General features: G+C 36.2%; 1 protein-coding gene across 1 annotated transcript in view; it reads right to left on the reverse strand.

Moving 5' to 3' along the window:
• Hcn1 (hyperpolarization activated cyclic nucleotide gated potassium channel 1) overlaps window positions 1–13082 on the reverse strand; it is a 383720-nt gene that overhangs the window by 40154 nt on the left and 330484 nt on the right. The window lies entirely within an intron of this gene.

Consider the following 13082-nt stretch of genomic DNA (forward strand, 5'->3'; position numbering starts at 1 on the left):
TTGTGTTCAACACTGGGAGAGCCAGATATTCAGCCTCATGAAATAAGCAGTTTGACCTTTCCTCAGTTCAGACAGCCAGTGTTGGACTACTCAGATAATACTGCACAGTCTACTAAATCCCATTTTATAATATATGTTCACCCTATCAGTTCCTTTGCTCTAGCACACCCTGACCGATAAGGACAATCATTAGAAGTCTGAACATAAATGGAGTTACCCCAGAGAATAGGGCAGGGATGAGAAAGAATGAAAGGTTGACACTTTTCATATTATTCCTTCTGTGTTGCTCCACTGTCCCCACATTTCTACAGTAAATGTAAGATGTAAGAGTATGAAAGTTATTCCCTGGCATGCAATAAGGATACATGCTCCACTATGTTCATAGCAGCCCTGTTTGTAATAGCCAGAAGCTGGAAAGAACCCAGGTGTCCCTCAACGGAGGAATGGATACAAAAAAATGTGGTATATTTACACAATGGAGTACTATTCAGCCATCAGAAACAATGAATTCATGAAATTCTTAGGCAAATGGATGGAGCTGGAGAACATCATACTAAGTGAGGTATCCCGGCCTCAAAAGATCAATCATGGTATGCACTCACTGACAAGTGGATATTAGCCTAAAAACGTGGAATACCCAAGACATAATCCACATATTAAATGATGTCCAAGAGGAACAGAGGAGTGGCCCCGGTTCTGGAAAGACTCAGTGCAGCAGTATAGGGGAATACCAGAACAGGGAAGTGGGAAGAAGTGGATGGGGGAATAGGGGGAGGGAAGAGGGCTTATGGGACTTTCGGGGAGTGGGGAGCCAGAAAAGGGGAAATCATTGAAATGTAAATAAAAAAAATATATCGAATAAATAAAAAAAAAAGAGTGTGAAAGTATCACAGACTAGAAGCCCCTCACCTACTGGCAGTCTGCTGATGTTTCTAGATGACTCAGTATTATATGCTACCTTGGGACCATTACTAAACGTCTAAAGAAGGTGATACCCTAGGAAATTTGGAACTGACCATGGCATCCTTAAGTTAATAAAGGGAATATAGGAATGGAGGAGGAGAAGAGGAGAAAGAGGAGAAGGAGGAAGAGGTGGAGGGGGAAGAGGAGGGATAAGAGGAGAGAGAAGAGGAGGAGAGAGGAGGAGAGGTGAACAGTAAATCTGAGAATCATAGAAAATAGAAAAATAGAAAATTTAATATTTCCCTACATCATTCCCTTTCTAATAAAACAAAGAAAATAGGACATATTTACAAGACAAAATACAGAATTATTTTGTGTCCTACCACATTGGAAAATGCTAATGATCCTGATAATAACTTTATCCAGTTATGTACTTTCTTTAATATATGAACTGTTAGAATTTAGAAATACAATTATTTTACTGTCTCTATCAACCTTTTGGCCCTCAACAATTAAGACAAACTATATCAATATTTTACTCCTGTGTTGAGGCAGAAAACACAGGGATGCTTTGCAGTAACAAGTGCCTTAAATCCCATGACAATTAATACAAATGACAAAATAAATTTATGTAAATAATTTAGATTAGTATAAATACACAATAGGAAGATAAGTAGCTATGTATATACAAAGTTTGAATTATTGCATTACAAAGTAAAGTTAAGATTTCAAAAGCTGCTTGGTTTTTTTAAGGTAAAGTTTCTGATCTCTTTTAGTATTTGATTGACTTTCTCACTGATGTCTCGTGTGACTATATTAATATGAGACTATATTAATGTGATCAGTTACTAGTCTTGAATAGAAGTATATCTGTTGTACTTCCTAGTTCTATTGTAGGGTAAACACTGTATAGCTCATCTGTGGAAATTTTTCATGTATTCCATTAATGGATTTCCCCTGTCTTTCTAATAACATCATATATAGTACTTTAAAAATACTTCTAGCATTTAAAATTGTCTAAGGACAGTTAAACACTTCAATGAGTTTGCTCTACTTCGTAAAATCAGGTGACAAAATGTAATTTAAATGACTGAACACTTTCTATTTCATTATCTACTGTTTAGCTATCCTATTTGGTAATTTCACACTCCAAAACAAGAAAGTTCATCCATGAAGTATTTCAATAGATAGAAGGTAAAAAATAATCACATTTGACTAGCATGCTTAAGATTAGTAAATGCAGATTGTTTTAGTTATAAGGTAACGAGAGACACAGAGAAAGAGAATGTGTAGATGTATGCACAAAAGTGGGTTTCACAGTTATGTGTGAAATGTCTTTGTTTTCTGAATTGCTATAAAGTGATAGCATTGCTAATAACTTTATATAATACACTTGGTACTTTAAGACAGAGCTCTTAATGAACCTGTCAATACCAGCCTCCAAGCCCATCTAATTTTGCCCTTTTTATTTGTATAAAATGTGTAAAATAATGAATTAAGTCCTTTTTCATTTTCAATTGAAAAATTATTTTGGAATGTATTTTTTAAAAAATATTCCCATGCTTATATTCCTTTTTCAATACTGATAAATAAGACTGTGAAATCTTATATATTTTACATAATTTTTATATAACACACACAAAAAAGAAAAGCTTTACAAATCAACTTGACATCTTGTAATTATATACACTGTAATGTGTACATTGTCCATTTTTCATTGTTGAAAATTTCAAAATCTTTTATTGTGGTAAAATACTATTATATTTATTAAATTATTTAGCATCACACCTAGAACTTTAAGACAAGATATTTAGAGATTATTGATTTCAAAAAACTCTAGTGTATCAGTTCATGTATATTTGTACTGTGTATATGTGCATTAGTGAAGTGAATATAATTTAAAAGATTGAAGCTTTATTTCAGTTGAAGATTCAGTTAACATTACTTATTCCATCCACACAGTCCACCCTCGACTCTGCACATTGATTTGGGCTGTGTCTCAGTGCTACCACATTCAGGTAAACACAATCAGGAGAGTACACACATTGTTCAGTTGACATGAGTATCAAATCAATGATTTCTTGGCAATGTCTTTATGGGTATCTCTTGCTTTATATGACATTGGCCCTGTTGCATATTTAATGCTTAACTCTCAGCACATCCTAGAAGCCATGTAATGTTTTAAACACTTTAGATATATTTAATCATTTGTGCAAATGTAATGTGGGGAGAATTAGCATTGATCCAAATTTACAGATATGAAACAGAGTGTTGGAGACACCATCCTCCTCTTGTCTAAAACCCAGGTATATATATATATATATATATATATATATATATATATATATATATATATATATAATAGAGAAACAGCTATATTATATATACACATATATAATAGAGAAACAGCTATATTATATATACACATATATAATAGAGAAACAGCTATATTATACACACACACACACACACACACATATATATATATATGTATATACATATATATATATATATATCCATTATCCCCTTCCATCTCCACATATTTTAAGAAACCTCAAAGCATAGATATCTTTATTTAATTTTTTACCTGACTTTTTGTGACAATGTTAGATAAGTGGCATAAAGTCAATATCCTAAATGATGATAGCACAAATATAAGCCATGGTCTCTTTAAAAAAAAATAGCATGGCCTTCAGTATAGTTCAGAATCATTGTACATGCTCAGACACCTAAAATTTAAGAGTTGGCCAAGCACATTTACTTCCCCTCAAATGTCATTCCAATGAATTGTTCAGCTTGAAGTCACCATAGGAGGTGTCTGACTAAATAATCTCATTTTACAGACTATAGCCTTGAGCTCTTGGATTTCAGACAAATTGCTCAGAGACATGCATTTAGTTCCTCCTCAGGGCCATGGGACTAGAGCCTGGCTCTGTGGGTGCCGAGTATACCGCCACATCATGCTGCTTCGTAATCTTTTTATAGATTTAATCCTAAATATAGACTTTGGTAATTTAATTTGGAATATTATGAGAGAGGACTCATCAACCAATAAAATGTACTGCAGCTCCTCAAACAGGTGACACATGCCGAATCGAGGACAACCAGTGGAACGGATGCAAGGTGAGAGCTATGTGGACCTTTAAATGTGAAGTGAGACTGAAATCTAACAGTATAATGTGGTCCATAATGAACTGCCTCCGTCTACGGTCAGCACAGGTGGAAGGCCACACAGAAAAAGGAGCCAGCCAGAGATAGAGTTGAAATGAGGGCACAGTGAGAAACCAGCCATCTGTCCACCAGCAGGGCAGCTCGGTAGGGCAGCAGCAGGGCCTTCCAAATGAGCCTACTCAAACAGCAGAGTTCCCGAATAAGGAAACTCACAATTAGTGCTTATTTTAAAAAAAATACGGATGGATGGATATATAAATAAATAGATATATAGATAGACCTATAGATATAGAGATGTAGATATATAGAGATATAGTATATCCTAATCATGGTTTGCCCTCATTCAACCCGCTCCAGATCCTCTCAACCTTCCACCCACCCAAATCCACACCCTTTATTTCTCTTTTTTATTAGCAAACAAACAGGTGTTGAAAAATAAATACTAAAATAAAATAAAAGCAAACAAGAATAGGATAAAACAAACAAAGAAAATGACCCGAAATGAAAACCTAAGAAATACATATAGACACATTCTCTCAGTGTTTCTTCATGTACTTATGAGAGATATGCAAGGATGTGTTAAACTGAAGCACTGCACAGTGACAAAGACCTGAGCATCTTGCAGACCTGCATGACTCTGTACATTAAAAGTGCGGTTTTGATAAAGTCTTTCATGGTTTCCAAATCTAAACTGTGTGTCTTGAAGGATAACACTGAGGGATGATCATTATTTCAACTCTGTTGAGGTTTTGTCTTGTTGTCTATTATAATGTTAAGTGCAGGTTCCCAAAACCTGGAGTCTGAATGTAGACCTGTGTGATCCTGCTCCCAAATTATTCCTGATTGATAAAGAACGATGCTGACAGCCAGTAGCTGGGCAGAAGAGATGGGTGGGGTTTAAGTTTCCCAGATCGGGGTCCAGAAGAACCGGGAGGAGAAGAGGTTGGAAGATGAGAGAAGCTGCCAAGGGTTAGGTGGGCCAGAAAAACATGGCCCTGAGGACTGGCCAATTGGAGTTAAGAGCAGCTGATATGAAACAGTGTACTGGCTGGGTTTGTGTGTCAACTTGACACAGGCTGGAGTTATCACAGAGAAAGGAGCTTCAGTTGGGGAAGTGCCTCCATGAGATCCAGCTGTGGGGCATTTTCTCACTTGGTGATCAAGGGGGGAGGGCCCCTTGTGGGTGGTACCATCTCTGGGCTAGTATTCTTGGGTTCTATAAGAGAGCAGGCTGAGCAAGCCAGGGGAAGCAAGCCAGTAGGTAACATCCCTCCATGGCCTCTGCATCAGTTATTGCTTCCTGACCTCCTGAGTTCCAGTCCTGACTTTCTTTGGTGATCAACAGCAACGTGGAAGTGTAAGCTGAATAAACCCTTTCTTCCCCAACTTGTTTCTTGGACATGATGTTTGTACAGGAATAGAAACCCTGACTAAGACACATACTAAGTAATATCTTGGCATCATTGATAGGAAAGTAGATTCTAATAGCATAAAGGGTAGGTATCTGCCCAGTTCTAGTCCTGTATAAGGCTTATTGTAAATATAAAGGTGTGTGTGTCTTTTCTCTAGGAACTAAATAGTCAAAGAAAGAGTAGAAACCCTTGGTCAGGAGACAGTGGTATATAACAAGTAAAGTCTGAACCTGAGCTCTTAAGGGAAGCTGCTGGGCTTACACATTTTGGGGAAGACCTTTTCAGATGCACATCTTTCCCTAATTTTCTCCCTCAGATTCCACAAACATAACAAAGCAGGATGTATTTAACAAGATGTCACAACAGAATAATAGTTGTCACAACTTATTCAAAGAACTCCCAGTACTTTGCTAATGCTAGCTCATTAGTCATACCCAAGCGTAGCAGATGATGAACGGATTTGTCAAGTAACACATGATTTTTATAAGCAAACCTATACTGAGACTCTGAAATTAGATTGGAGAGCCAAAGCACAGGGGTATAAGACAAGAAGGGATCAAGAAGGAATCTTGCTGTTTTGCTTATTACCATCTTCCTCTACTTCAGCTGCTATAGCAACAGCCACATGCTGGGAAAAACATGTACAACAGAAGTGCCCTACTAATAGGAGGCTGGAAGTCTGAGATCAAAATACCAACATGTTCAGATTATTCCAGTCGTCTTCTTGCAGGTGGCAGACAGAGTGTCATTGTTATATCTGCATATGGAAAAGATAAAAGCCTTATCATGTAAAATTCAAGGTCATAAACTATCATAATTTGAGGATTAGATATTCAATGCATAAAATTAGGGGAGTGGGCAACAACCTTCAAAACTTAGTGAGTTTTAAGATAAACATCACCAAAAAGGGTGAAGTGAAATTATATGACCCTACTAATGATGTTTTAAAATACCTTATCCACGAAAGGGAGACAAGCAGGCATTCTTGGAGTTGAAAATTCAGCTATACTCAAATTTAAAAAGTATGCAAGTGCACTGTCATTCATTAAGATTTCAGAATTGTTTTAACCCCATAAAATGTTTATCTGTTAAAATAATCCTCATAGCTGTTCACTGTGGCACATAACTATTCCTAGCACTCTGCATTCAGATACAATAATCATAATTCGGCTATGCAGTGATTTGATGATCTGCTTGGACTACATAAGAGCCTCTCTTAAAACCACAACCCTAAAACTAAACAAAAACAAACATTCAAAAACTTCATTCAAAATGTTTCAAAGTTAGATTTGATGCAACATAGGTTTACCTAGTAAAGATTATGTATTAGGCCTGGTACTAAATGTAAAGATATCAACAAAAAATAGCATAATCTTTATTAAATATGCAGTGTTAGAAGAAATGACTGTATATCCTAAGTGACTATCGTCATGACCAGCAGCCACTTATAACTCCATAGAAAAGTCTTCTGGTGAGTATAGATTTCAGATTCTGCTGTCTTAAACTACAGAGCTATATGATTTAATCCTTAAGGTAATGATGTTAGTTCAAAATCAGAGAACAATTTTAGAAGGTTTGTCTTTGAATTTCTTAAGACCATATGTTTCCATTATTTTTGTTAACCTCAGTTTCTCATTAGATTTGTGTTGGTATCCTTTTTTAAAATGAAAACATAGTTTAACACAGGGAATGTCTAAACTGAATAGTTAGTTTCTTTCAAGAGTGTTAGGTCTTGAAAGAAGACAGTATAACAGCTGAAAGTGTAGTCAAGTTGAAATATTCTTTTTTTTATTCGATATATTCTTTATTTACATTTCAAATGATTTCCCCTTTTCTGGATCCCCACTCCATGAAAGTCCCATACCTACTCATCTCTTATGAGCCCACTCACAGTGCAAGAGTCTAAGTGTTGATGACTGTCTGCTATTTTGCTTCTATTCCATGGTTTAAATTTTTAAAAAAGCTCTTAATCTCAGAAAATCCTTAATTTAGCACTTGAGAGTATTAAAAAATATAATTGAATGGGTTGAGTGTTATGAGAGCACCAGGAGTAAAGCACTAAGCACGTATATAAAAAGATGACACCTGAGACATATCTTAAACACTTGATGAACATGTAGCAGATTGAAATGATGAGATGCACTAAAAAGCAAATTGGCAGCTACAAGAATCATCTTTGCTTATTGAGGTCCAAGTAGATTAAGTGTTTCTGAGGGGAACTATCTGAAGAATTTAGAAAAATAGTGTGGATCAGATTATTTAGAATATTGAAGCCACTGTCTAAGATTTCTGACATTATTATTTTGAGATACAGTCAAAACAACTGATTTTGGCATGTCCCAGGATGATAGATGTAATGTGAAGCATAACCCATGAGCAGAATCTGGGACTTTTCTTAGAACTCATGTGATACAAACAAGGCACAGTGAGGTGACATGAATTGAACTTTGGGAGTAAGGGCTTATTGATTAGTCTCTATCACAATTGCAAGTTTACTCTACAGAGAAAAGTTTGTTTGTTTGTTTGTTTGTTTACTTATTTATTTATTATAAACCTTCCTGGTCTACCCTCCAAGTCTTCCACACCCCATACCTTCTCTACGCCCCACTGTCTCCACAAGGATGTCCCCACTCCACCTCTACCCCCACCAGACCTCTAAACTCCTTGGGGCCCTCAGTCTCTTGAGGGTTATGTGCATGTTCTCTTTCCAGTGGGAAAGACCCTTGAACTCATTGACACAGGGGGAAATTTTCTAAACAAAACCCTAATGGCGCATGCTTCAAGATCAAGAATTGATAAATGGGAACTCACGAAACTGGAAAGCCTATATAAGGCAAAAGACATAGCTAACAAGATAAATTTGCAACCTACAGATTGGGGAAAAAAATCTTCACTAACACCACATCTGATTCTGGACTAATATACAAAATATATAAAGAAATTATGAAGATAATCACCAAAACACCAAACAACGCAATAAAAAAAAATGTGGTATAGCACTAAACCAAGAATTCACAACAGAGGAATCTTGAATGGCTGAAAAGCACATAAAGAGATGTCCAAAGTCTTTAGTGGTCAGAGAAATGCAAATGAAAATGACCCTGAGATTCCACTGTACACCAATCAAAATGGCTAAGATCAAAATCTCAGGCAATAACATATGTTGGTGAGGATGTGTAGAAAGAGAAACACTACTCCATTGCTGGTGAGGTTGAAAACCTGGACAACCACTCTGGAAATTGCTGTGGTGGCCCAGTGAAATATATCTGTAGATATGATATTTTACAGACAGAGGCAGAAAAAATGTCTCCCGGGAATAACAGACCTTCCCGTATATTTAGAAGCTGATAAATCTCACTTGGCAATTTCTTAAATTCTATTTCCTTATAACCGAGACATGGCCTAACCAAGCAAATATAGATATATAAAAATCCATCATATAACAAAAATTCTACTTTGCTTTGCTCCAACCATTTATGTTATTATGGTAAAAAAGACATTCCAGAAATTCCAGTCATAGGTTCTAGTCAACTACCTTTCAGGGCAGATGGTTTTCCAAACAATAGCCCAGACTAAGGATATTTACATCTGAAAAATCTTAGGAGGCCCCTGCCAGAAAGATGAGTATTGGGCAAGGTAAAAAGAATTTACATTTGAGTTGGTCCCATAGCTAGCCACCTTCCCCCACAAGTTAATCTAGTTCTGCCTGTTAACTCTTGATTTTGCTTGCAGACAGGCTATCTCAGGCCCACCTAAATAGCAAGGAATGTATGAGAAGAACTGCCTTTTGTTACAGGCCTCACACAGGGAGATCTTGACAAAAGCAGCCTTTCTTGGCTTATCTAAGTATGATTCAGGATACAGTTTATACTTATTAACTCAGGGAGACTAAATTGAGAGAGAGAGAGAGAGAGAGAGAGAGAGAGAGAGAGAGAGAGAGAGAGAGAAAGATATGGAGAGGCAGACAGAGAGACAGTAGATACTTTTGATTGATTTACAGAGAGGCAGTAGATTCTCTCTATCTGAGAGAGAAAGACACTCAGAAGAGGAATGAGTTAGTTAATTCATCAAGCTAAGGGCTAGAGGCTGGAGCAGATCCAGCTAACCCCCCGGGGCCTAGGGCGACCTACGATAGCCCCAAGCATGGCACAGAGAAGAATGCAACAGGCAGACTAGGCAAAAGGACTCTTAAAAGACAGCACAAGCAAGACAGCTTCTCAAGTTCTACAATGTCGCCATTTTCGCCAGGAGGCTAGGCAGGAGAACCATCCTTCAGCTCCCAAGCCAGCAGGACATCGAGACCAAGGTAAAGAAGTAGTTTAGTCGCATGGGCCCTGGTCTTTGGGTAAACACCCTGTATTGCCTGCGAAAGCCTAGCTAGCCTTTTACAGATGTATATGATGCTTAATTTGAGATGTTAACTTGACTGGACTTTGAGAGATACCCGAGAAATACACTCAGATTTTAAACCACCTCTGTGGTCATGTCAGTTTGTCAAGTTTCCGCTGGACCTGTGCCTTCCTGGACCAAGGAACCTTGGTTCCCCGTGGCAGACCCCCTCGGTCTGTAACAGGAAATCAAACTGGAGGTTCCTCAGATAATTGGAAATAGATCTGAAGACCCAGCAATACCACTCTTGGGAATATACCCAAAAGATGTCCCACCATGCCACAGGGGCACATGTTCCACTATGTTTATAGCAAAGATCTTTTAAAATTTATTTCCAAGAGGTGGACTGCTCTAAGTCTCTTCATATGTTGGTAAATATGTGGTTCCTCTAGTGAGACTAAGTGCAAGTCATTCTTCCTTCAACCTCCTGAGGTATGCACACTAACTTTATGGGGAGAAATAAAACCTCTCATAAGTTCTTCATTAACAAAAATTCATTCAATGGCATAATGTTAGCCTACTGGTAAAAAAACATAGAACTTAAAAAAACAGACAAAATATGAATATTAATGTGAATATAAATATAAATATGAATGTGAATGTGAGTATAAATATAAATATAATAACAAAAGAGTGTTGATAACCAAAACATTAACTTATATTTTCCAAAGAAAAGAGAAAAATACATTTTAAAAATTCCAGGAAAGGTTATAGTCTAAGGTGAACCATAACTTGCTAGGCTTACTTCAGTTTGCCATAGAACCACTCACTTCAGTACAAGCCATCCCCTTCCCCAGATATTGATAGATACTAAAATTTAGGAACTCTAGAAATGCATGATGCACAAATAGGGATGAGTAAAAATTACATTTTAGAAAGTATCCTTGGCTTATAGAGATTTCTTTTAAAATGGGACTAAAATTTAGCTTTTATCACTAAGTTAAAAGACTCCAAATATACTTCCTCATGAACAACTCCATAAACACAGAAACTTATACATTTATGGGGACTTTGAAAGCTTTCTTCTTCTCCCCACTTTCTACTAATTTTAATATAGATACTCTTACTCCAAAATAAAATGCCATAATGTTCATCTTTATATGCACTGATTCATTTATAAATAACTTTATAAAGCAACAAAACTATGTAATTAGAATCTAAGTTAACATTTGTTTTCTATCTAATTGATGAGAACAAGAGACAGAAAATGGTCTGGGAACTTTAGGGTACAGATTTTGAAGGCAAGCAGTTGTTCTTGGCCTTCATCTCAGAACGTCTGATTTCTTAAGTTTTAACCAAAAGGCATATCTCCTCCTTCTCTTCTCCATCTCCTTCTATTCCTTCAAAGTCTCCTACAAGATTTACTGTTTGTTGACCTTGTTCTTTTTACTCACAATCTCTAAACACAAAATGGTCTTTGATTTTTTTTTCCCTGAATCTAAGTTCTTTTGTTAACAGGACTAAGAACCCACACAAATGAACTATGATTTATTTCCAAATAGTCCAGGGCCTTCAGAAAGAGGTTTCAGAGTTGTCTTACCAGCATTGAAACAATTACTTCACTTAGCCTGGAGGAAAGGGTTTAAGAAAAAAGGTACAAAAGCAAACAACTAGAAAAACACAAATTGCTTTGTCAGTGATTAGACTTATTGGCAAATGAAGCATGGGAACTTGAAGAATAAAATGGTGACCTCACCAACTGGTTCTTCACACCTTCTTCAAAGATTGTATCAACTTTTTAAAGAGAATGTAATAGAGGAAAGATGGAACAAATTACAGAGATTTTAGCCCTCTGAGAACTCATGACTGGTCCCAGTGATGAGGTTTACTGGTGTTCTGTTCTGATTTGTTTTGTTTTGTTTTATTTCTTTGATCCTGTGTTTGTAAATGTCACATGAGCTTTATCTAGCTCAATGTAATCTGGAAAGTTAAATTTCTAAAGATATATGTTTCCACATAAAGTAGCTAAAATCAGATTCTCTCTTTCAATTTGTAGTGGACTGTCCAACACTATATAGCAGGACTGAAGCATCATTAGAGGAAACATTTCCTTCATGAGTGTATTGTTTCTTTTTACAATGACATAAGAGATTATGAATCACACACTGGCAGTGGAACATGAGATGACCTCATTTTGGAGTAGAAAGCTAAACTCTGCAAAGAGGTAATTTGATAATAACAATAACTAAATATATTATTCTAGGAATACAGCAAATTTTCTTTAAATCACAAAATTTTGGTGCAGAGATATATAATTTACATTTTAATGAGGTATGAAATGGTTTTAACTATTCTCCAGAATTTTACCACTATGATTTCTTTAACAGAGTGTAGATGGGGCATAAGAAGAGATTTCAAAAGACCTTTGCTAATGCTGACATTAAAGGATAATTGGCATCTATGAAGAGAAAGTGAAACCTGTGCAAATGTCCCATCTATATCCTTGAGGATAATAACCTCCATTGGAGCAGAGGTTCCACAGTCAGAACACACAGAAGTCTGAAATTCAAATGCTTAGCTGAGATTTGTCCATGTATACAGCCAGAATAACAGCATGGTATAACCCTCAGTTCCTTTAGGCATTATATAGAGATTCATTTATCCATTTTATTACCATTTGCTAATTTTAAGAAATATAAGTTTCATTAAGAAATATAAATATATATAATATACTATGAACATTTTTTATCTTCAATTACTATCCCCTGCTTCTCTATTAATATTAAATATTAATCATTTTCTTCTGCCTTCAAACCCTCCTTTTCCCTCAAGTATTATATCTATTGTTTTATTATTTATTTTTCTGCCATATATATATATGTGTGTGTGTGTGTGTGTGTGTGTGTGTGTGTATGACTTGCAAAGTCCATTTAGTATTGTTTGTATGTATGTAATTATGTATGTATCTACATATCTTTATTAACCACACATCTGATAGGGGGCTAATATTCAAAATATATAAAGAACTCAAGAAGCTTACCTCCAAAAATCCAAACAATCCAATCAAAAAATAGGGTATAGAACTAAACAGAGAATTTGCAATAGAGGAATCTCAGTTGGCCAGAATCACTTAAAGAGATGTTCAAAGGTTTAGTCATCAGGGAAATGTATGTGCTGTTAGGACTGACCATAAGATAGTCAAGTAGAGGTAGTCCAATTAGACGGCTTATCTCTCAGGAAGACTAATTTGCCCACTCTCTGGAATCA

The sequence above is a fragment of the Apodemus sylvaticus genome, chromosome 16 (assembly GCF_947179515.1).
Source record: "Apodemus sylvaticus chromosome 16, mApoSyl1.1, whole genome shotgun sequence".
In the NCBI taxonomy this organism is placed as follows: domain Eukaryota; kingdom Metazoa; phylum Chordata; class Mammalia; order Rodentia; family Muridae; genus Apodemus; species Apodemus sylvaticus.